Genomic DNA, 24285 nt, shown 5'->3' with positions numbered 1-24285 from the left:
CCCACTGTGGCAAGATCTTGAAAATAAAGGGGGGGCTTTGTTTGATAGCTCCGTGGGTTGCTTGAGCAGTACTCCAGAAAAGAGGTGCCCCCCCACCAGGCATTGCTCATAGCTGGATGATATTAATTGCTTGGGGGCACTGAAGGAGGTAAAGAAGAAAGTAAAGACCCTGATAGGCAGGGGGCCTAAGAGGCCGCCTTTGCTCAGCCAAACTTCCATTAGATTGAGCTGGAACAGCAGTAACGTATCGTTAACATAGCTACCGTGCCAGTATGTTAATGGGTAAGCAATGTTGGATGATAGTCAGTATTGCCGACCAAAGCAACAAAAAATCATGAGGCAACCCCTCTGAAATCATGATGGTAAATGTGGGCTGGTTTTAATTTGCCTTCTGACTTTTGCTTTCTGCTGCTAAGCACTAAAGGAGATTTTCTTTCAGGTAAAGTAATAGGAAGGGAGCTCTGGTTTTGGATTAAGAGGATCTGACTTCTAGCCTCACCGTTGTCTGCAAGTTCTGACTGCCTGGGATATAAAACATTGTGAAGTCCTAACTGACCACAGATTTGTTATATTATGTGAAGGAATAAACCACCCCAACTGGGTCTGGAGCTAGGAGCACTCTTGTGGGGGAGGGGAGAAGACTGCTGTGAAAAGAACTGTTCCAAAGAAAAAGAAATTGGAAGGAGTTATTTTAAATGACTATGGAACACTAGTAGTGAAACCTTGGTCGTCTTATGAGGATTGATCTTTATTTATTGTTTAACCTCTGAATATATACAAAAAATAATAGTGAAAAAAGGGCTCCAATATACTCTTCCCCATAAGTCAATAATACGTGAAATTAAATCATGTGAAATTAAAAGCCAATAGACTGGAAATGGATCCAAGGGAATGCTTTTTTACGTAAAGCACAGCATGAAACTTGCTGCCATGGGATATTATTGAGGTGACTAATTTAGTAAGGTTAAAAAAGCTGAAGTAGCATTTGCAGAAAGGGATATCAATCTTCATGCTTCAGGGTCTGATCACTGGCTGGGGTCAGGCAGGAGTCCCCATTCTTCCCAAGGGAGAGTATTCTCCAAAGAACTGTATTAAGAGGGTTTTATCACGTCCTCTGGGGTATCCAGCATGGGAGGGGGACTCAGACAGAAGCAGAACATTTGGCTTTGGGGGGGCAGCGGTCTGTCATATCATGGTGATTCTTCTGGTTTTGAAACTTTTGATAGGGCCACTGAGCTTCCTTTAGGCGAGGTCGTAGGGCTCTGTGATTTCCTTTAACTTGGCAGCGCCTAATGTCCTTGTTTTTCTCACGATTGTTCATTTAGAAGAGGGGCTTGGGGAAGGATTGCTCTTTGTTAATGTTCCCCTTCCCTTGTTCCAAAAGCAAAACCTAAAACGACCACGCAAAGAGATTAGCTGCCGTCAGATCTAATTTGCCAGCCACCATCTACCTAAATCCCAACAGATGCACAAAGCTTGGAGTCCAAGCTTCTGTATTTTTTCCTGTCAGTCACTGCCTTGGCTGCAGCTGGCTATGCAGAACAGAAAAAGCTGCAGGTGTGATTTGTTCTCATTCCTCCGCCCCCACCCTTGCTCTTTCTTTTCCCAGCTACCTTCCGCGTCCACCTCTGTGATCATTGCATTCAAAAATCAAATACAGCCTCAGACCCCAAGACTGCTCTGTATCTCTCTCATGCAGGTTTAGTTCAGGACTGGGATGTTTGGGGTGGGTGGGTTTTTGTTTTTGTTTTTTGTGAATGTGATCGCTTGAGACTGAGGAAAGAAAAATGAAAACCTATAAAGGAATCAGCAACCTCCTTCCTCCTTTTCTCTCCCCCCCCCCCCCCCCGAGGATTAAGCAAAAAAAAAAAAAAAGTCTGCAGCTTTCTGTTGACCCTGCATGATGGCATTTTTGTGCTCTGTGTGCTGCTTCTGCTGCTGATTGCTATTCCTGGCACAAACACGCGCACACACACACACACTCACACACACACACACAAACCTAGCATAGATCACACAGGCAAGCAAGCCTGCTACCCACTCAATAATAATAATAATAAAAAGACACACACTGTCACTAGCTCCTCTCTGCATCTCTTGCCATCCTGCCCAATGACCTGACGTCTCTATCAGAGATCGGACGAACCACCTTCCCGTCTTTTCCTTCCCTTCCCTCCCCCCCCCCCCCAGCCCTCACCTCTTCCCTAGCTCCACCAAAGCACTCTCCTGTCTGCTGTAGCAGCCCGCAGCCAAACCCCCAACCACTCCTACCACTGGCATTAAATTTTCAGGCTGGATGCTATAGGGCCGTTTCTAATTACCTTATATCCCCCAGTGGTCCATGAATAATGGCTACTGAAGGAGCTTAGAAGGGTTGCTGAGAAGGAAAGAAAAAAAAAATTGTGCTATTTCTCACATTTTTTTTTCCTAAGGATCTAATCTGGCTACTGTGTTCTGGAAGAGGAGGAGGAGAGAGAGAGAGAGACAGCCCGCGAGAGTGAAAGAGAGAGAGAGAGAGAGAGAGGAGCACAAAAAATTACAGGTATCGTTACAAGCTATCTCTTTGTGCCTTTTTTTACTGGAGGGTCTGCGGAATGCTCTGTGGGAATTTATAGCGCTTTTCCCCGATTTATTTTTCTCTCGTGCAACTTGCCACCCTTACCAATGAGACCGCAACGTACATCTCTGGCATTGCAGAGTTTGAGTCCTGCTTGCAGCAGTTGGGGTTTGGTTTGTTTGTTTGTTTTATAATTAACAAAGAGGGTTGGATTTGTTGCAAATATCTGGGGACTTTCTTGGTAATGGGCATCTGCACAAAGGTATGGCTTAAATTTAGCAGATTTGGGTCTGGACATGTACGAAAGAGATTTGTTCATTTCGCTCATCCTGACTCCCACTTTTCGGAAGTTGGAATAATAAAAAAAATCCACCGCTGGGGTTTGTAAGTGAATATGGGAGTGAGGTTTGTCAACGAGGTTTCTTTAACGTTAGTTATTCATGTGCATGTTTTTCTACTTTACAAAGTTCCCGCATTGATGAGCCTCCGTGTCCCACAATCATTGCTGTTGTCTTTGTGTGCGAACTCTGCTTTGATTTGTTGTCTTCCGTTGATTTGGTGTGCATCACGCTCGCCTGCCAGAAAACATTGTTCTAGCAGAGATGTGAGTAATCCCAGGATTTGCACATCTGGCTGGGTGTTCGGAAACCCCCTCGGTGGGACTTTCACATGCTCTCCGGCTCTCTCTTTCCCATGGCAAATTTATACAAAATCCCTCCATTGTCATTAAAAAAACAACCCCAACAACTCACAGCTCCCTTAAAGAGATTTCACTTTTCAGTGTGCGTGCGTGTGTGTGTGTGTGTGTGTGTGTGTGAGAGAGAGAGAGAGAGAGAGAGAGAGAGTGAGAGAGAGAGAGAACGCTTTTGTTTTAAGTAAAGAAATGCCAATGATTGAAAACAAATTCTGTGTCGCATCCTATTCATATGTGTGTGTTGGGGGAGGGGGGATTGGAAAAGTGCTTATACTACAGAAGCAGCGCTTGAATGACCGTGTAGTACATGACAGCCGGGGGGTGGGGGCTGTCCGTTCTCTATCATTACGGAGCAGCTCACAGGGGCGTGTGTGGGGGGGGGGGGGAATGGAATTTGATTTTTCTGAATGCAAAGAATGATTTCTGCAATTGTCAAACTGGCAGTGGAAAACCAAAGTGGTCCATGAGATGATATCCATTCAAACTTTACTGGCTGGTATTGTAACAAAGCCAGCACACAGCAATTAAAAAAAAAAAAAAAAAAAAAGCCCAGAAGAGAAAACATATGTGAAAATTAGGGAGTCGGGGAGAGCACAACTATAACATGAGTCCATAGACTTTGAAACCTTACCAGCCGCAGAAATGTGGCAGGGGCGATATTAAGACATTATCCAAGTGTGGCCACTGCTCTCTTGGATTTAATTTTTGCATAGCAGTTAAAATCTGTTCAGTGCCCTGGGAGAAGCGTACTGCTTGGAGTGCATCTTTCAAAATAAAATTAAAAAAAAAAATTCTGCACGCTCCCCTCTCTTCCCGCACTTGTTTTGTTTGTTTGTTTCCAAGGGGAGGAGAGTCTGGGGGAGTGGGCAGGGCGGGGAGAAAGCTTGGGGGCGGAGAGTCGATTTAAATTGGACTTAATGGATTCCCTGGGCAGCTCTTTTAGATGAAAGTCGAAATAAGAGCCAAAGTGAATCTCAGCAGAGCTGTCTGTTGCATTAAAGATGCAGCGTGCCTCTGCTTTCCCCCTCCCTCCCTTTTTTTCTTGAAAAGAAAAAAAAATGTGTTAGCCGTACAGAAAAGAGTAGAGTTTCTAGGCCTATAATGAGAGCTCTAATTGAAGAACTTACAGCCTCTTGGGATAGTCTTTACTGATTACTGCGTTTGTTATCCCTGTCTTGGTCTGGCTTTTTATTGGGGGTTTTTTTGTGTGAGAGTTGCATGCTATTTTTATACCTCCTATTTGGCCCCTGGCAGGTAAGGTGCTCCTGTACACAGGTAGGGCTTCTCTTCAGTGTAAGCATCCCAGTATGAAGGCAGGATTCCATTAGAATAGGCTTGGCGTTTTCTGATTCACGCGCAACATTCAGCTAAGAGACACCCTGCCCTGGGAAGATAACTCCAGCATTTAAAGGGTTAAAAGTAGGCGAAGGCTTTGTCTACACCAGGGATGGGCAATCATTTTTTATGGGGGAGGCACTCCAAGAATTTGGTTAAGTAGTCAAGGGCTGCACTCTTCCATGATAGGAACGGAGAAGTGTGGGGTCTTGGGGTAGGGGACTGGGGTGAAGAAGGGCATTTGGGTGAAGGAGGAGACTGAGACCTGGGGCAGGGGATTTGGGAGCAGGAAGGGGGGACAGGGTTCAGGAGGGGTGTACAGTCTGAGAGGCGGCTGTGACCTGAGGCAGGGGATTGGGATTCAGTGTTGGAGAAGGGAATGGGTGCAGATGTGGGGAAACAAAGGGTTTGGGTTGTGACCTGGGGCAAGGTGCAGGGGGGGAGCAGAGAGTTGGGGGGAGGGAGGGACGGGGGTGCCAGGTGTAGGCTCTGGCCAGGAGGCGCTTACCTAGGTGGCGCCCAGCCAGCAGCCCAGCAGGACCCTCAGGCAGGCTTCCTGCTTTCTGCGCCCTCTCGCACCGCTCAAAGTGGCTGGCTGCAGGGACCATGTGCCCTCTGCAGGCCGTGCACCTCTGGGAGGGGGAGAAGTACTTTGCGCACTGCCTGCACAGCAAGCACGGCCGAGGCAGCTCCCGTTGGCTGGTTTCTGCAATGGGATCCCCTAAGATGCCTGGTAGTTGTGCTCCTTAATAAGCCAGAGATGGCCCCTGAGTCTCCTTCTCATTTCCATCCCCTTAGCCTCTCTGGGTCAACACAGGGCCAGGTCTGAGAACTGAACTGGCATCTCCTGAGCATCAGAACGCAGGGACTGTGCTGGTTGGGTTCCATGTGGCGGAAGGGCTTGCCTGATAAGACTCCAGGTGTGCCCATTCTTAAGCCCCACTCTGCTTTTGTTCTTCTCCCGCCGCTTAAAAACTTCTAGGGCGATGGTTCTCAGAGTGTGGTCCGAGCGTCTTGCAGGTGGGCTGTGTGCTCAGGGCTCCCCCGCCCTGCAGTGGGCACCCCGAGAGGTTGGAGCACCATGAGGCTGCACCTCCATCCCACTCCTGCACCTTCCCTCCTTCTCATACCCCCACCCCGCTCCTGCACCCTACCTCCCGGCCAGACCCCCAGCCCACTCCTGCACCCAGCCTCCCACTATCCCCCACCCTCAGCCCACTTCTGAACCCTGCCTCCCAGCCAGATCCTGCACTCCCACCCCCTCCTGCACCCATTTTGTCATCATGGGTGGTTGGCTGGTGGTCTGCGGAAAGGTCTGCATTGAGCAGAGTTGCTGTGGGCCAAAAACCACTGTTCTAGGTAGGGATGTTAAATATCAGTGAATTGAATAGTCCATTAACCTCTTTCATTCTTATTGGTTATTCGACTATTCTATAGTCCCCAGGGGTGGGGCCGGCAGCCGTGGCGCTCCAGCCCCACTCCCGAGGAGCCCCCTGCCTCTCCACGTGGCTGCCTCTGATAGAGGCAGCAGCGCAGGGTAATAGCAGCCTCTGTCCCGGTGGTGCTAAGCTCCTGGACCCGGCACAAGCCAGAACTGAGCTTGTCTGCCTGGCTGCTAATACACTTTAAATGCAGAGCCACCCCAGGGGTAAGTCCCAGACCTGGTGCAAGCCAGGACTGAGCCCGGCTGCTAGCTAGCCTGCTAAAGAATTTACTGCCGGGCGTAATCTATAGCATTAACCTATAAGCTTTTTCTTATCGGTTAATCAACTACGCTATTACATCCCTAGTTCTAGGGCTGCAATTAAGATGTAGATTTAAAAATCAGGAGAGCAGTGAGCTCTTGCTCTGTGGTATTTATAATTTGCAAGGCTGCACACTTGCATAACAGAGGGAGAAGGGGAAAAGTTGGTGCGCAAACGCTAGGACGATGGGGACCTTAGGAATACCATGGCTAGGTAGGTTTAGAATGAAGGGAAAGTAGTTCGCCTAGACGTCCGCTCACTTAAAGAGTTGCATATTGACAGTGACGTGTCCGAAACTACAGATTCTGTTTTCTTTGGTCCCGATCCTTCCAGTACAGGGTATCCCGATCTACAATTGGGTGTAATGTCTGGCACTGCTATACAAAATAACAGCCCTTCGTGCCTGTCGTGTGACCATCTCAAAGCATTTGGCAAACGCTAAAGCTTGTGTTGGGGTGACTTACGTCACTCAGGGATATGAATAAACCTCCTCGCCCTCCCAGAGACACAGGTTGCATGGACACACGGGCCTGTGTGGACAGCACTATGTTGGTGTGAGTTGGTTTTATTATGCCGACAGGCGAGCTCTCCCATGGTGTAATGTCTTTACCAGACTGAAGAGGCGTGCCTTGAGGCTCTCAGCCTTCCTATTTGGCAGGCTAGCGTTACACCCATGGTATAGATGGGGCAGGCAGAGGCTCAGAGGGTTAGAAACTTGCCAAGGGTTACATGCTGAACTAGTGACACAGCAGGAGGAGAACCCCAAGTCCTGGTTCTTAATCTTCTGCTGTCACCTCCAGGACACCACTCCTTCCCTGCGGGATGAATTCTAGCTGTTGGTGTATAGAAGATAGAGGGAAGGTGCTGTTTCTCTCCTGGATGGGAAAAGCCTAGATGGGATGGGAAAAGCCATTTGATCGACTTTTGACACCGATGGGGAAACACCACTTTTCATGGAATCCTAGAACACTAGGACTGGAAGGGACCTCGAGAGGTCATCGAGTCCAGTCCCCTGCCCTCATGGCAGGAGCATCACTATAGTTCAGTATAGAAAAACTTCTCATTGGAACCTGCCTGAAATCGCCTGTGAGGATTGCCGTAGGTACCTACAAGAACCTTACCTTTAACAGCTCTTGATTATTTTTTGATGAAGGCCAAACTTGAATCAATAGCTAAACTCCGGTTGACTTTAAAAAGGCCAGTTTTTGGCTCTCCATATCTCTTGTGGCTGCAGGGAGAACTCATATATTCTATTCCTGGCCGGGCTGCTGACTCTCTGAGTGATCTTGAGCAACTTGCTTGACTGTTCTGTATCTCAGTTTCCCCAGCTGTCAGATGGGCACAGTAGCACTTAATTAGGCCTGAGGTAGGCAATACATGTTTGTCAGGCCCTCTGAGATCTTAATCCACAGAAGGGCAGATTATTTGGACAAGAAGAACCCTTTCTTTCCCCTTTTGCTACTTTGCACTCTCTCTCCTCCTTTAGCGTCTTGAAAGCATCAATAAAGCACAAGCAGGCTGAGGCTGGGAGGAGAAAGCTGCTTGTGGTTTAAGTGCACCTCCCTGATTGAAACAGGAGGGGGGACTTTTGGGTTTTTTGAGAGAGCCAAGTTCTTGTCACTGGACCAGGATGCATGCTGCCTTGCCCCAGCAAAGGGATCACTAAAAGCCACAGGGGCAGTGCAAATTTTGACATTCTGTCAGTCCCTGTCTGTCTCGGAAGGCGCGCACTCGGCTGCATGGAAGAAAACAAGTGAGAAGAGTGGGAAGGAAAAAGAGAGCCTTTGCTGCAGGCAGTAATTGTATTCAGTCAGCACCTGTGAAGTTCCTGCATTACACTCACTGAGAGAGAGAGACCTTGTCCTCTGCCCCAGCCCCACGGAATAGGAGGAGGATGCAGGGTAAGGAGCAATTGCAAAGGACGTGATGGTGGACCCTAGCTGTGTGCCTACAATACACTAGAGCTTCCTGCTGCATTACTTATGACTTGAAGTAGGTGAACCTTTCAACTCCCTGCCCTTGGGGAACAGCCAGGCTGCAAGGAAGGTGTCAATAGCCTTTGCTTCACAGCAGGAAGGGAGGGGGAATTATCCTTTCTGAACTTCTACATCTCCCCATCCCACTCCTCCCCTGTGGAAAAGGTGGTCTCAAATGTTTAAAAGAAGAAAACACTTTATTATGTGCCCCTCTCTTAGCAAAAGTCAAGGCAAAAGATCAAGCAGTTCTCCCTTTTATGCAGTGTTCAAGATTGAAGATACACTGGTAGAAAGGGGAGAACCAAAACAGCAAGGCAAACTCAAATCTTAAAGAGATTCCTTCCTTTTTGTCCCCAAGAAGACCAATCCATAAGAGGTTCCAGTCCACCTGGTAATTAAAATGACTGCCTTGATTGAAACAGTTTTGTTATCATCTCGCTTGCTTACAGGACACTCGCGAGTGAACAATAAAATTCCTCTCCTCTAGCTAGATGGATGGATACAGAAAATAGTTGGATAGACAAATAGATGATCTATCTGGTTAATCTAATCACAAGCATAAAAGAAATGGATGGTGCCATATATTAAAATACTATGGAAAGATACATAGCTGTTGGTAGCATTTGGTTGTATATAAAAATATTAGGCATCGTTATATTTAAAGAATGAGACAAATCCTTCTGTTGAAGTCAGTGGAGGTACGGTGGAGATTAATTTGGCCCAGTATGTAGTGTTTGGTATGTACTGCAGTGATGCTTTGTTCGAAACAAGGGTTAATCAGATCTATTTGCCATTGCTGCATTCTACTCCAGTGGGAGGGCAAAGCCAAAAATCACAAATTGTTATGTCATTAGGTCTAACGCAGTATAACTATGCATGAATATGTCAAGCCATACATGGTTTACACCACTCACCTACCAATGAGAATATGTGCGTGTTGTTGCATAATAGACCTGGACCTACCTGCAGTTCCGATGCAAAAAGAACTCCCATTGAGTTCAATGGGAACTTTGTCTTTCTCTGGAGTGCATGGCTCTACCCGACAAATGTGGGCCAAAATCAGTCGTGGTGCAAATGGGCTCACCTCTAGTTAGCCCCAGGTTTTATGCTCGCACAAAACCTGAGATGAAACAGGGCTGGTTTCATTTTAATTTGGAATATCGTCCTCAATAAAACCCCATGAGGTTTTTTTTTTTTCAACTTTCTTACAATCAGACTTTGCTTCCTTCCCTGTAATTGCATCTCCATTGTTAGTCACTGCTTGATGTCTCACCAGGGGATACCTTTTTTGGTGCATTTATCATCATGGCTAAAACTTGCTGTTGTGTTCACTGTCTGTGTTTGTATAGAACAGTAGTCCCAGCTACTGGGATATTGGGAGACATTTCAATATTGTGCGACTGGTCTTCATTTATTTTAAACCTCCCTTTGGCTACTCCACACTTGCTCCCTGTGGGGTACCACATGTGGACTCTTATTCCAGGACAAAAGTTACTTCTCTCCAGAATGGAATGTTCACATGAGGAGCTGATCTGCAAGAGCTGTTCTAGACCATGTCCCCGTGTAGACAAGGCTGTCATGCAAATGAACATGTAAGACTACGTTCAGTAGACAAGAATGATTGTTTTAAATATGGTTCTGACTGTTGACTACTAAAATTAATGCCTAGCAAATGTGCATACACCTTACTCAGTGCTGAGAAGGGAGGAAGGTCATAATATAATCCTGTAATACTGTATCTCTCCCTGTGACTGTTTAGATATGGGTCACAAAACACTGTATTCGCCAAATAGCGTGACCTTCACCATGGCTGTTTCTGTATACACAGAAACAGTCCTATAAAACCATGACTATTGCTAGCTGATCTCTAGAACAGTGTAGTTCTGTAATGCCATGGGCCTTCACCGGGGCTGTAGCTGTGTAAGCCAGAGAAAAGTATAGTCCTATAATACCATGTCCTTCACCATGACGATTGCTATATGAGAGACACAACAGCAGAGTCCTCTAATACTTTGTAATTCACTGGGACTATTGTGATTTGATCCACAGAATGGTATTGCCCCGTATGACGTGTCAGATTTTAAGACTGTTTGGTATTAGCATCCTCTGTCTCTCTATTATCTGGCTTCCGAGCAAGGGCTAATGCCATTGAGGGGGAAAAATGTGAAAGAAAGCAAGGAGATAAAGAGAAAATAGGACAGAGAGAAGAGATGAGGCAGGCAAAGGAAGATGACCAAGAGCAGACAAAAGCAAGTAAAGCAGTCCCTGAAAGAGATGGAAAAGAGAAATGAAGGCCTTGCAGAACTGATGCTCCGGAAGAGACCCTGGGCTGGTCCAGCTCATGAAGATGAAGCCGGATTTTGGAGGTAGGCTTGTAAATTAGAGTTAAGTGATGAGATCTTTAAGGCTTCAGTAGGAATGCAGGGAGTGATCTACAGGCAGTCCCCGGGTTACATGGATCCGACTAACATCAGATCCCTACTTACAAACGGGGTGAGGCAACCCCACACTAGTTGCTTCCCCCCAGCAGACTAGGGAGATGGGAAGCTAGCGCCCCCCCTCCAGCAGACCAGGGAGACAAGGAGCGGCTTTTCTCAGCAGACACCTCAGCTTGAGAATAAAGGACTGAGGGAAGTGAGGTGTGGGAGAATAAAACTGAGCTCTGGAGAAATGTTTGGTTAGAGTTTCCCCTACAATATGTACCAGTTCTGACTTGCATACAAATTCAACTTAAGAACAAACCTACAGTCCCTATCTTGTACGTAACCTGGGGACTGCCTGTATTTGAAATCAATCTGGGCACCTACTGTTGGAGAGCGGAGGAAATTTCCCCTGCAGATGTTAATAACATGGTCCGATGGAGTCATCTCCCTTCTGAAGCCAGAAAAAGGGAATAATCATTGCTATTCAATATGGGTTGTTCTATACACCTCATCTGTGCTGTTATTGTCCTACTGCAGCAGTGAGGATAGGGGCCGCATTATACCAGGTATTGGACAAAGTGCCCTGACCCCGAGAGGTTGCAAGCAAAGCAGATGAACAAGAATCCTAGCATAATGGCAATAGCTGCCAAAGGAAGCGTTTAGGTGATTTTATTGATGTTTCATACGACCGTTAAGCTAGCTCTGTAATAATACCATAGCAACTCCTTTCCTCCCTTTGTCTTTGATCCTGGGGCCCACGGTATATAGTTGTAGTGAGTCAGCTTGGCCTCCCTCTGAGCTGGAAGGAGAAGGACACCTTAAGAACCTCTGGTGGGCGGTGCCAGAGCAACCCAGCCCCGCCCACAGGAAACAGGAAAGCCGAGCAGGAAGTATAAAAGCAGGCGCTCTGACCTCAGTTGGAGCCAGTGGCTGAGCAGGCCAGATGCTCTGCCCAAACTCTCAGGGAGGAACTGCATTTCTCTAGACGGGAGAACTGGCCTGAGCCTCCGCGGGGCCTGGAAGACTGGCCGAGGCTGCCACGGTCATTGCAGGCCCGAGACTGGGCTGCACCGCCAGGACTGCTGCTTGACCCGGACCCAGGGCCCACGGACACTCTGCCAACATCACCATCCCCAGTGGACCCTGAGGAGCAGAAGCTGAGCCCAGGAAGCAACCCAGGGGTAGCCGACCTAGGGCCAGCTGAGGAGATCATCCGGGCAGCGTGTTGTGGCCAGGATCCCTGCTGACCCTGTGACCTGGTTGGCATGTGGCGGCCAGGATCCCAGCCGACCCAGTCTGTTAGGGCCCTGGGCTGGGATGCAGTGCAGCAGGGGGGCTAGCGTCCTCCCTGCCATCCCTCACCTTGGGTGGCAGGTCCCCCCCACCCAGTTCAAAAACCTCTGCACTTGTCGGCTTTCCGCTAAAGCAAGGAGACCCCACCCCCCCCCCACACACACACACACACACACCGGCTCAGCCTGCAGACAGTCCTGGGCTTCTCTCTAACGCGCACACACACACACACACACCCCCCACACACACACCCCTTGACCTGTCTGTTAGCTGCCCTGCCCAGCCCAAAGGCCTGAGCCTATAAACTGTGACACGGCCTGCAGCCAGGCTTGAGATGTAAACTCTGGACGGCCTGCTCTGAGCCGGGGCTTGAACTGCTGCTTGGCCGGAAGAAGGCCTGAACTTTTATTTTGTTGCTTGTCCTGCCCTGAGCAAGGCCTGGGCCTGTGAACAAGACCGTTGATAACCTCACCCTGAGCTAGGGCCAAGACGTTGGACTGCTACCGAGCCGAGCTAACGGCCAGAGTCAGCTTAGTCTCCCTCCAGGCTGCGACCAGCACAAGTGTCTAGCAAAGCAATACCCCGTAGGATTTTGTGAACGTGCCTGTTTCCTTTGGCTGAGCTCTGCTGTCGCATCTCTACAGCACCTTTCACGCCAAAGGACCGCTTGCTTCAGAAACTTCTGAATGGCAAGCGACAGTTGCCTCCACGGCTTAAATGCATCTGCTGCTTGAGTGGAAACAGACGCCATTTGAAAGCTCGTAACACTGCTGAGCAAAACAGGAAGTGAAGAGCTATCTATCCCATTGAAACTATGGGGGGGGCTTAGGTTCAGTCCGTAATGGCGTGGGCTCTGCATGTGCATTCGGGGCTCAAAACTGAAAGAAACTGAACGCTGCAGCGCTCCATGAGGTGTGCGTGTGTGACTTTCCGGGGGGGACAGGAACAAGGATCTGATCCTGTTCTCAAACCCCCCACTGACTTCAGTGTCGGGATGTGAAATGTTGGTTAATTGAATAGTCGATTAACCTCATGAATTCTTACTGGTTACTCGACTATTCTATAGTCCCCTGGGGTGTATCAGAAGCCGCAGCATGGGGTGCCAGGCGGGAGCTGGTCCGCGGGGGGAGCCAGTTTAAAAACCAGCTCCCCTGTGTGTTGCTCTGTGCTGCTGCCAGCAGCCCCTGTCCAGGGGGGTCTGAGCTCCCAGAACTGGCACAAGCCAGGAGTGAGCTGGACTGCCTGCCCACCTGGCTCCTATATCACTTGAAATGCAGACCTGCGGTGAGGGTAGGTGCTCCTGGACCTGGTGCAAGCCAGGACTGAGCCAGGCTCCTGGCCAGCCTGCTAAAGCCTGTCTTTGCTTATATTGCCTACATTATAAGTGAAGTCTCTACCCAACCGCCCCAGGCAGAGTATGGGATGGAGTATGTATTGGATAGAAAGAAGGAGAGAAAAACACTCCTCTGGCTGGTTTTCTGGTGGTGCAATAAATGTCAAAAAAAAAAAAAAAAAAAAAAAAGCTAAGAAGTAGGAACCGTATGGAGTGCAGTTGTTTCAGGAGCTGATTTACTGTGAAGATGGAAAGGGTTTTGTGATGCTTCCATATTAGCTGGTTAATCCTAGTCCTTAAATATAAACATCAGCTGGGACAGTCAAGTCATACAGAGGTTCTATTATATGAATTTGATTTTTTTTTAACGTTCTGAAGTGGATGGTTTGCACTGTACATTTTTTCCCAACAAACTGCTTTAGTTAATATGTGGGCAGAATGTAGATGTCCCTGTAACCTTTTGGTAAAGAGACAAAGAAAGATAAAAGGGTCCCAAGAGGGAATGTGGTTTGCAGGCACTGTAATTTGGGCTGAGGGGACATCGCATACCAATGGTCTTACCCTGAAAGAGATGCTGTACTATAAGATCTCCCTTGATAAAATGCAGAGCAGAAAGTCCTAGCGCCTGGCCCTGTGGGAGGTCTTTAAGGTGCAGCTCTAGACACCGAGAGCAAGCAGCTGAAGGCCAGCTGGTGATGGGATGCTGTTGATGTTGGTTTGTTTTTGTTTCGCTGGGTTTTCTTTGCAAGGGGACATGATGCAAAGCCATCCGGAGAGATTTCAATTTGCAGGAGGAGCAGGGATGAATGAGTCCAAGATAAGAGGCATTTGTGGGTCTTGGAAAGGAAAGTTCACAACTGTTTGCAGGAGGGACTGAGCGATTGATTAGGAGGCGCATTTTAGGAGCAAGCGGGTTTCAGGCAATCTTTAGCTCAGCAGTTGGCATTTAAGATAAGGTTTGCTGGCGTGTTCAGAACAGCACCTAATAGATCAGGGAGAGGAGCTTATGTGCTCATTTTCATAAAGGAACAGGCTAGTTGCACCTCTCAGTTACACCTGTGGAAATCAGAAATGATTCCATTGATGTCAGTGGCCTCACTTCCAGTTTACTCAGGATGTAAATGAGAGGATTATCTGGCCCATGGCTTTCAGAGCCTTTTCCTTTTTCCCCTCCTCAGCAGTCTATGCCACATATCTGCAAACAGCTGTAAGAAGAGCAGAGATCATTAGCTGGAAGGATCAGATGGGCTAGTTTCTTAAAAGGATTGTCTGATTTCTCTATTGATCAGGTTGATTTAGAAGGGGTAAGCAGGTCAGGGGTTATAAATTATCATTTGAAGGGGAGCGCGAAAGACAGTGCTGCGCTTCACTGCAGTGGTAAGGCAAGGAACGTGTCTGTCTGCAGGGACATGAGTGGCTGTATGCTGCGGCTGGCATATAGGCCTCCCACACGTTAAACTGGTGTTAAGGAACCGTATTTGAACTCATGTTTTGGTTAAACTAGTTTCTGCAGTTTGTCTGGCCAAACAGACAGGAGAAAGCTTAATTAGATTTGCATTTAGATGGGGTTTTGAACACTGCTGTATTATGATTTTGATTACATATGCTGTACACATCATGTGCACGGAATAGTTTGCAGAAGAACTCCGGGGAGTGCAAGCCATGAACTCACATGCTGCGTTCTAACATGGCAGGAATTCTTGAGAGGTTTGTAGTCACTCCTTGCACTCTTTTCCCAGGGAAAGAAGTAATGATACGGTTTAGAGCAACCAGGAGCCCTAGGTACTATCTCTGACTTTCCTGCAGACTTTTTTTTGGGAGGGGGTGGGGAGGTTGGGGCAAATGACTTAACTGTTCTGTACTTCAGTTTTCCTGTCTGTAAAATGGGAACAGTCTGCATCGTAGACCGATGGTGCTGCAAACTCTCACGATTTTATTGCGGTCTCATGATTTAATGGTTTATTAAATCCCCAGCTCCTGGAATCAGGTGATTACATTAGACTCCCTCAGCTGTCAATTAAAAAAAGAATTCTAGCCCTCAAGGCTGCAGGAAAGAAGGTGGAAACCCCTGAGAGCTCAAAAACCGGAAAAAAAATCTCCCCTCCCCCCCCAACATTTATTATATTTTAATAAAATCTCATGGGTTTCTTGAGCCAATCCTGAGCTTTGGCTTTGGGCTTGGGCTCATGATATTTGAAGGCTTGGTATTGGTGACACTGGAATTATTGTGCGGCAGCATGAATATTTGCAAATGATGTTGAGAGCCTTGACTGCGGAAATGCGAAGTGTGATGATTATTCACTCAGGTAACAGCTGCTGTAGTCCAGGATGTCACCGGCAGGTCTCAGTGACGTTGCCACGCACTAACGTATCTATATCTGTCTGTCATGTGGCTAGAGCAGCCAGCGTCACAGTACGTGGGCCGAGCCAGTTCACGTGAATTGTTTTTTTTTTTCCGTGCTGGGTCCTGTGCCTTTGAAGCCAGAGAGAGTTGACTTCAGTGAGATGAGAATCCGGGCCAGTGCTGCTGGAAGAACGGTCGCGTGTGACTCTGTGTGTGATTAACAACAAAGATAATCATATGGGGCTGCTTTCTAGTCCTCTTCCGTATGCACCTGGCACGGCTTAGGTGACTGAACTTTGGGGGAGGGGCGGTATGCAACTTTTTCTTTTGCGGTGGTAGATCTTTCAGTGTAGGGACACGGGGGTGGCCCTAGGAGGTCCTGAGCCTGGGGCAACCCCCCAGCTCCTTCCCCACCTCTTCCCACCCTTGCTCTGCCCTCTCCCTACCCCCATTCCACCCTTTCTCCCAACACCCACCCCTGCTCCCCTCTTCCCCCTTTTACCTCTTCCCTGAAGCCCCTTCCTCAGAGCTGCACGACCCTGGAGATTACCAGGGGGCTGGTGTGGGGCAACAGAGGGGCTGAGGCCCCTTCTGCACTCACCGCGGCAGCGGGAGCTTGGGAAACAGAGCAGTGCAGCAGCCCTCTCTGTTCCGCCGCCCTCTCCCAGCCAGGTTCAATACAGTGGACTGTCCCATCCATAGGAAGACTGGAGCGGCTGCAACAGGGTCCCTCAACACACGGGGCCCGGGGCGGCCAGCCAGAACTTTTTATGGCAGGACGGCTCTGTAGGGACATGTAATACTTTCAACAGAGGAGCAGGGGGAAAAAAGCCTGGTGTGATGGGGCAACGTACAGCTGTTTGCAGTATTCCTCTGCTATGGCAATTGGTTTCCCGGGGAAGATTGTTCTGTCTTTTGTCATAGATTCATAGATTCCAAATCCAGAAGGGACCGACCTGCTGCCTAACAAGCCATCAAACTTCCCCAAAATAATTCTTAGAGCAAATCCAGCCTTGATGTAAGAGTTGCCCAGTGATGGAGAAGCCCCCACAGCCCTTGGTAAGTTGTTAATTACTCTCACTGTGATCCCTGTACACTTTATTTCCAATCTGAATTGGTCTAGCTCAGGGGGGGCAATAATTTTTTGCCAGGGGCCATGTCAAAAATTTCTGAAGTGGCTCCGGGCCGCACTGGAAGGGGTGTGGCCTCCAGCAGAAGGGGCGGAGCCAGGATACTTCCGGGTTCCCCTCCCCCAGGCCATGATTGGTCCTGGGGTGGGGAGCACCTTTGCCCCCCCCACTTCCCTTTTCTCCTAGGTGCCCATGCCCCAGGCTGGGAGATTTCCCACACCCCCAGATCAATCAGGGCCTGGGGTGGGGAACGTGCGAAATATCCTCTGCTCTGTCCCCAACTTGCATGGTGCTTAAAAGTCCCACACGCTTCTGACAGAGCTGAAGGAGGATTCACATGTTCCCCCGCCCCCAGGCCAATCAGGGCCTGAGGGCGGGGGAGCGTGCGAAGTCTTCTCCCGCCCTGCCAGGAGCGAGGCCAGAGCAGAGAAAACTTTGCATACTCTTCCACCCCCAGGCCTTGATTGTCCTGGTGGCGGGAGAGCACACAAAGCCTCCTCCAGCCCTGTCAGGAGCCTGGGGCGGGGGAGCTGCAGGGCCTCCGTGGGCCAGATCTACTTGCTTGGCGGGCTGAATCTGGTCCACGGAGGCCCGTTTGCCCACCCATGGTCTAGCTTCATCATCCAGCTATTGGATCAGGTGGGTTAGCCCTGCCTCTGCAACTAGAAGAGCCTATGAGCAAATATTTGTTCCCCAGTAGATACTTGGACTCATAGGAGTAGAAGGCACTAGGGATGTAATAGTGTAGTCGATTAACCAATAAGCAAAAGTTTATAGGTTAATGCTAAAGACTACATGCATTCTCCCCCAACCTGCCAGTACATTTTTTAGCAGGCTGGCCAGCAGCCCAGCTCAGTCCTGGCTTGCACTGGGTTCTGGACTAACACCCGCTGTGGCTCTGCATTTAAAGTGTATTAGGAGCCATGTGGGAAGGCAGCCGGTTCAGTTCCAACTTGTGCCAGGTCTAGGACCTCAGTCCCTCCCCTCGACAGGGGCTACTGCCACCCTATGGTGCTGCCTCTGAGCTCAAGGCGACAGGCAGCCATGAAGGGAGCTGGTTTTTAAACTGGCTCCCCTTGCGGACCAGCTCCCGCCTGACATCCCACGCGGCTGCCTCTGATGCAGAGGCAGCAGCATCGAGTGGCAGGAGACACCTTGGAAGTGGGGCCAGAGCATGCTGGCTTCCAGCCCCACCCCTGGGGACTATAGAATAGTCGACTATCCGATAAGAATTCATGCGGTTAATCGACTATTCAGTTAACCGATATTTAACATCCTTTCAAGGGACCACAAAGGGATCAATTCTAACTTTCTGCAAGGATGCAGGATTTGTTGGGTCTAAAGCATCCAAGACGGATGGCGCCAGCCTCCTTCTGGAAGCCTCCAGTGAAGGAGTTTCCACAACCTCCCTACACTTCTGTTCCATTGTTCGACCAGTCTTAGCATTAGGAAGTTTTTCCTGGAATTTCATCTAAACCTGCTCTGCTGTAGTTTGAACCCATCACCTCTTGTCCTGCCCTCTGTGGCAAGAGAATAACTTTTCTCCATTTTTGCGATGGCAGCCTTTCAAGTATTTGAAGACTGCTGTCATGGCTCCCGCGTTAATTCTCCTCTTTTCCAAACTCAGCATACCCAGGTCCTTCAGCCTTTGCTCATGTGGCTGTATTCCAGCCCTTTGATCGTCTTTGTCTCCCTTCTCTGGATCCTTTCCAGTTTCTCAGCCTCCTTTCTGGACGTTGGTGACCAAAATTGGCCAGAGTACTCCAGCGGAGGCCTAACCAGTGCCGAACAGACCGTACCATGGCGTCCTGTGACTTGCATGCTATTGCCTTTGTTCGTGCAACTCAAAATTGTATTTGCTTTTTTTGCAGTAGCATCACATGACTGACTCACGTTGAGGTTGTGATCCATAACTCCCAACTCCTTCTCAGCAGGGGTGCTGCCAAACCAGTTTTCCCCCAGTCTGTATTTGTGCATTTGGCCTTTCTTCCCCAAGTACAGCATCTTCCGTTTGTTAAATTTTGGTATATTGTTTATCGTCCAGTTCTCCAATTTATTAACATCCCTCTGAATTTTAGTTGTAACCTCCAACAGGGGGTGCTGACAGACTTGCTGTGCAAGATGAGGGGGAGGGTAGCTCCACTCCCTCGGAGGGGGTGGAGCTTTGGGTGGGAGGGGCGGGGCTAAGGGTAGCCAGCCCTCTGTGCTACCTGTACTGTCCCCCTCCCACCAGCCCTGAGTGCCACCCAGAGCCCTGCGCTCCAGCAGCAATTTAAAAGGCCCTTTTGAACTGCCGGGCTCTTGGGCAGCTGCCTGCTATGTCCTCCTTCTCTCCCCCCATCAGTGGGCTTGCTCCAAAGTGTTGGCAACCCCCTCACCGTGCTATGTCATCTGTAAATGTGATCAGTCTGCTCTCTCTTCCTACATCCAGGTGATTGATCAAGAGGTGATTATCTGAAAGAACATCAGAACAGATCCCTGTGGATCTCTATTGGAAACCTCCCTCTAATCGGACATCTTCCATTCACAGCTACTCTTTGTTCTTCTTCGAGTGCTTGCTCATGCCCGTTCCAGGATAGGTGTGCGTGCATCCCACGCCCAGCTGCCAGAACGTTTCTCCCTAGTGGTATCCGATGGGTTGGCTCCAACGCCCTTTGGTGTTGCATGCTCATAGAGCCAGTATAAAAGGCCCTTCCAATCTCACTCCCCTTCTATTCCTTCTTAGCACCCATGGTAGTTGCAGGAATCCCTCATTGTTAGGTAGTCCTGCTACTGGTGTTTTTTTCCCTCAAAGGACTGGAGAGGGTGTACTCACAAGTTAAATATCCCTTTCCCCACTGGGACCTGAACCATGTCCTGGCAAAGCATATGGGCCTCTCAATTGAGTCACTAACACCTTGTCTCCTATTATATCTTTTTTTGGAAAGTGGCCTTCCTGGTAGACATGACTTTGGCCAGCCCCTATATGTGGTGTTTTTGGAGGTCAAAGTTCAGTTATGACCTGACCCTTTGTTCTGCCCGAAGGTGGTGTCTCAATTCTATTGCAGCTAAGCAACCTTCCTTTTGATGTTCGACCCAGGGATGTGAAGAACTAGTCGACCAGTAATTCCTCCCACCCCCACCCCTTGCTGCCTCTATCAGAAAGAGGCAGCAAGGAGTGGGGGAAGGCGGGGGTACTTCAAAGCAGCAGCGCCACTTGGGGCCTGTGGCCAGACCCTGGGCTCCATGTGGCACTGCCGCTTTGAAACTCCACAGTGAGCCCAGCGTCGGGCTCCTTGCGGCGTTTCAGAGCGGCAACGCTGCGTGGAGCCTGGGATCAGACCCCAGGTTCCATTCAGCGCTTTCACCTTTGAAGTATAGCAACAACCCTAGGCCTGTTGCTTCACTTCATAGGCAGAGAGGTGCCCTATCAACTAATCGAATAGTTGATGCAAAATGCATTGACTATTTGATTAGTCAATTTAATATTTAACATCCCTAGTTCTACCCTAAGTTCAGAGGAGCAGAACCTCCATTGGTTGGTTATTAGGTGGGCTCTGGCTTTCTACTGTCAAAGCACCAGACAGCGATAGTGGAAACAATGAAAGGTCTCCCCCTCTCCGCACAGAATATCTCATCCTGACTGACTTCTTGTATCCGAGCATGTTACAAACTCGCAGGCATCTCACCCCCCGCTAATCTAACTGCTCACTCCAAAAGGTCTCAAATCTTCCTCCACCGCTTTCCCAGCACAAGTCCCGATTCAGGACATCTGCAAAGCAGCCAACTGGCTGTCCCTTCATACATTCACTGCTTGCTATGCTGTTACACAGCGGCCGAGAGATGATGCCAACTTCGGCCACACAGCCTTGCAGTCAGCCTGTCCTTGAACTCCGAACACACCTCCCGTAACACTGCTTGTGATTTACCTGCATGGGAATGGACACGTGCAAGCACTCGAAGAAGAAAAACAGTTACTAATCTTTCTGTTACGGTTGTTCTTTGAGATACATTGTCCTTGTCATGTCCATTCCAGAACCCTCCCTCCACCCCCCTTTTTGGAGGCAGTCGGCAAGAAGATATACTGATGGGGCTTGGAGTTGACAGGGCCTTTCTACTGGTGCTATGAGCTTGTGGCATCAGAGGGTACTGGAGCCAACCCAAAGGATACTACTAGGGGAGAAAATCCAGCAATAGGGCTTGGGGAATGCACACACCTATACTGGAATGGACTGGTGCAGTAAGTCCCAAAGAACAACCATTACAAAAAGGTTAGTAACCCTGTTTTTGTGGTTGTATAACCAAAGACGGTGTTCACGTCTCCTCTTAACTTTCTCTTGATTGAGCTCCTTTGGTCTACTGCTTTAAGGCAGGTTTTCGAATCCTCTCATTGTTCTTCCGGCTCTTCTCTGAACCAGCTCTAATTTTCCAACCTCCTTCTTGAGTTGTGGACATCAGAACTGGACACGATGCTCCGGCAGTGATTACCTCAGTGCTGAATAGAGAGAGAAAATAATCCGCTTCTACCGGAGCACCCCTGTTTATGCATCCAAGGATTGTACTGGGATCTCATGTTCAGCACTTCAGTTCCTGGAGGACCATTTCACTTCGGTAGATGATTGTGTCTTCCTACCACTGTGCTTGTTGTGTGGGAGACGGAGGCTGTGCACAGTCTGTTTGTTAAATAGCAGAGGTACGTTGGGATGTCACAAGGGCTGAACTGTAGGGAAATGTTGAACAGTTCTGGCATATTAGCAGTCTCCTGACTGATAAGGTTTGTGCCCCTTAGAAAAGATCCCCAGGCCCACCTCGTCCTGTTCTTGCTGTCCCTCGTTTCTTGCTCCTGGGAAGTATTCTGCAAAACGTAACACCTCCCGGGGAACACACGTTTGGAATGTGTGCACATTGGCCAGTGAATGCAAAGTTCTATCAGATAATCACATCGCCTGCGTCTCCTCTTCCTATCTCCGTGGACGGTTCTCCTCAGTCCTGACCTCTCATAGTCCTTGTTAATCTTACCCTATATCCCCCCCCCCCAAAGCACTGCCCCTTTGCCTCAGTCTTGATCTGCAGCATCCCTGTTTCTCCAATCCTGAAAGCCAGGTTCTGCCAGGGCATCTCAGTCGTGACCTTCAGCAGCCCCTTACAATCCCATTTTCATGCGCGGAAGCGGCCAGGCATAGGAAATGGTGTGACGATTTCCTGATGGGACTAAATAGGGACTAGGATAAGAACAGCCAACTCGTTATCGCTTGTGACCTAGCCCAGACGTTCTAACTCAGGGTGTTCAGATGGAAAAGACCCCAGCGCTAACCCATTGCCCGTGCACCCGGCCTCCTGGCCGTTGTGTCTTGGAGCATTTCTGCCACAGGGCTATAGAAATCTCAGTGTGCAGAGCCATTCAGATGAGACGAGAGCTTCTGACACAGAACAAAGAATCCACGGCAGCGAGAACAGCAGGAGTCTGCAGTCGGGGAGATTGTGGCAAGGGGACCAAAGGGATAACTTATGGCTTAGGCAGCAGGAATGGGGAAGGGGGCGAGTTTAAGTGGTGGGAATAGGGGGAAGAAGCAGACTCCAGCTTGGGCTGTTCCTGCCCTTTCAAAGAGAGCAAATGTCCTTCTTTTTTCAAAGTGCCTCCCACCGCCATACAGCTCCCACCCTACCCCCCTTTTCCTTTATTTTTGTAAGTGGTCACCGCTGGCAAGCCGCCTGTTGGCTGGAAATATCCCTGTACTTGTCACATGTAGCAGCCCGTTCTGACATGCCAGGATGCAACAGGAGGAGATGACTGGGTGTGCTGGCTTTGGCTACCGTGTTAGAGGAAATATGGAGCGGTGGGTAATTATTTCTCTCTCTTAATTGAAATCTCAGCCTCAGTGATTTGCGAGAACGGGCGAGGGAAGAGGCACGGGCAAGCGTGACATCCGCGGAGGGCTGCGTAATGGCCCAAGAGGGAGAGGGAATTCATTGAATCCACAGGTGGGCAAAGGATCTCCTAACTCATGGGCGGGTACAGCCGTTGCTGGGTTAGCCAGCCATTCCCTAATGAGGTGATGGGAAAGGATTTCCTTCCCCCATTGGCGCGTCCCAACACACCAGCCTTTTATTAGAATTATTAGGATTATTATTAATACTGTGCTGTCTTCTAATGTTTCAAAACAGAGGGTTGGGTTTTGGGAGAGTTTTTTTTGTTTTTTTTTTTTTGCCTTGAATAGAGGGCCAATTAAATCAAATTATCATCTGAAGACTGCCAGGACACCCCTTGATGACAGCCAGCAATCAGGTGTAGCACAGCATGGCTGATAAGGGCCAATCAAGACATACAAATGAGGTGTTGACATTCAAACAGCAGGTACCGTACCATATAGCATGAGCCTTGTTTGCTGTCTGTCGAGATGGTGCCGAGCCAGGCCTGGGGGAGACTGGGCTGTGAAAGGCAGCAGAAGGGAGTATGGATGGCAGGCGGGCGCTCCGTTGCTCCTGGGAATCATTTATTATTAACGACAGTCATACTATGAAAGCAGGGCTGGATCATGCAAGCCTTAATCAAGGCAATTGCCTGGCCAGGCCAGCGTGTGCTTGGGCCGATAGAGGGCTACAGAACTTCATCTTTGCACTTCTAGAGCCCAGTCCTTCCACGCAAGCCAAGATCACTCAGCTCCCTTTCAAGAAGTGCCGAGGGCCAGACCTACAAAAAGGGGAATTAGGAGCACAACTTCCATTGATTTCTGTAGAAGCCAAGCGCCTTAATACCTTTGAAGATCTAGGCCTGTGTACCCTGCAGGATCAGGCCCAGCTGGCACCTTGAAACAGAGCATCTCAAAGAAGTAAATTAGTAGTCTCCTCATGTTACAAATAGGTAAACTGAGGCACTGGGCAGTGACATGATTTGCACTGTGAACCAGTGCCCGAGTCATTGATAGACAGCTGTTCTTGTGACTCCTAAGTCCTCTGCTCTTACCGATAGACGGGGTTCTCACATTGGAGATCAAGCCTTTCTTCATGGTTGGCTAGGATGGGAATCCAGTCACTTTCCCTGTGGTAACATGGAAAAAGCAAAGACCCAGTCGATTATGCTGCCTCCATCCGAACATTCAGAGCAGACTCCTGCTTGTTTAAACACTGTTCCGTGATGGTTTCCTTAACCAACGTGGACGGGGAGTTTTGGCCTGAGAACAGTGATAGACCTATGACAGATTGTTATAGTGTGGTTTGGCTAGACGGGGTCTCCAATAAAAAAAGGGGGGGGGGCCTGTCTGCAGTGGTCAGGGAAACCATGCTAAAGCCCTATTAAGCAGGAATATAGCCAGGAGGACAAGACCTTAGACGGCATTCGGGAAGCAGGATCTCTCCTCTGCCTTTAGAGGCCTGACCCGAGTACATCCTCTGAACGGAGTTGGGTGGTCTCAGCTGAGCTCTTCGTGTGGTCTTACGCTCAAGTTCCTAGCACAGTTTTTTGTCTGCCCACGAAGC

The 24285-nt window shown here is 49.1% G+C and overlaps 1 protein-coding gene across 4 annotated transcripts in view; it reads left to right on the top strand.

Moving 5' to 3' along the window:
* The window catches only part of RAI1 (retinoic acid induced 1), a 162452-nt gene that overhangs the window by 58052 nt on the left and 80115 nt on the right, over nucleotides 1-24285 (top strand). For 3 of the 4 annotated variants that reach the window (XR_012896197.1, XR_012896196.1, XM_075899744.1), the window contains exon 2: nucleotides 2433-2542. The exons of the other annotated variant lie outside the window; for it this stretch is intronic. The gene's annotated coding sequence lies outside the window, so the exon portion shown is untranslated. The remainder of the gene's footprint in view (nucleotides 1-2432; nucleotides 2543-24285) is intronic. 4 annotated transcript variants of the gene reach the window in all.

Source organism: Pelodiscus sinensis, chromosome 16, assembly GCF_049634645.1.
Source record: "Pelodiscus sinensis isolate JC-2024 chromosome 16, ASM4963464v1, whole genome shotgun sequence".
Taxonomy (NCBI): Eukaryota; Metazoa; Chordata; order Testudines; family Trionychidae; genus Pelodiscus; species Pelodiscus sinensis.
The sequence above is the reverse complement of the archived record's forward strand: the minus strand, read 5'-3'. Positions and strand labels throughout refer to the sequence as shown.